The sequence below is a fragment of the Enhydra lutris genome, unplaced genomic scaffold, assembly GCF_002288905.1.
Source record: "Enhydra lutris kenyoni isolate GAN:26980312 unplaced genomic scaffold, ASM228890v2 scaffoldscaffold42, whole genome shotgun sequence".
In the NCBI taxonomy this organism is placed as follows: Eukaryota; Metazoa; Chordata; class Mammalia; order Carnivora; family Mustelidae; genus Enhydra; species Enhydra lutris.
This window is the reverse complement of record NW_019154126.1, coordinates 12,626,724-12,627,950: the sequence shown is the minus strand read 5'-3', so window position 1 is coordinate 12,627,950 and position 1,227 is coordinate 12,626,724.

Genomic DNA, 1,227 nt, shown 5'->3' with positions numbered 1-1,227 from the left:
ACCCCCAACATTGTCACCATCACAACCATCACCATTACCACCATCACCATCCCATTGTCACCATCACAACCATCACCAGTAGCACCATCATCATTACCACAACCATCATCCTCATCACCACCATCAGCATCACCACCACCACCTTCAATACCATTACCATCAGCATCACCACCACCACCACCATTGTCACCATCCCAACCATTACCGTTAGCACCATCATCATCACCACCATCACCCCCAACATTGTCACCATCACAACCATCACCATTACCACCATCACTACCATCATCACCATTACCATTATCTTGATCACCATCATCCATCCGTACCATCTCCACTTCCATCATCATTACCACCACTAAGTCTGTGTCAGAATGCCTATAGACTCTTCTGGAATGGCCATGGGCAAGTCTAGCAGCGGGAAGGGTGAGCAGGCACCAGCCTAACAGCCTCATTCAGATAGCATTTCTCACCATGGTCCCATTCCTACATGTAGTCTGGTGGTTACTTCAGCAATGAAACAAGTTTTAGATTTAAATTCCACTGCCTACTGAGAAACAGAATTTTGCGACTTTCTAAAAATAAGTCTCCAGAGTTTATTTTCCTTCCCCAGAACTGGGTAGGTCTGGCTTCCTGCTTAGATACACAACATCAGAGGACTCCCTCTTCCAAGTTCACACTTTTCCATGTCTCCTTTCCTTTCTCCATGGGACTCACAGAGCTCCTCTCAGAGCTGGGCTCTCCAGCCATCTCCCAGGGCCTCCTCCCAGGGCCTCCTCCCAGATGAGGAAGTGCCCAGCCCAGACTCGCGCCCAGAAGGCTCCAGGGAACACTGGGGGATTGTCCAGTCAGAGCCCCTTGGCCGCCTCACTGCCCAGAAGGAAATGCTTATTTTGAGCTCCTGGGCTGGCCGGACTGTGGCCGTCAGACTTTCCACCCTACACAGCACACTCCCAGCCAGTCCTGGCAGAGGGAGGTGCTAGGGCAGAATGCAAGGAGGGGGTGCCTCTTCAGCCAAAGCCTCCGGGGTGGGGCCACCAGGAAGCAGGTGGAGTGATCCAGGCCCAGTCTCACCTGCCTCAAGTCAGGAGGTCCTGGGCCAGTTCCTTTCCCTCGTTGCACTCCCTCTGTCTTGCTCTGCACTAGCTCTTGCACCAAGTCACGGTTGTTCAGCCCACTGTGACCCAAGCCAGGTCTCCTTCCAGAGCAGTGTTAGACCCTGCATCC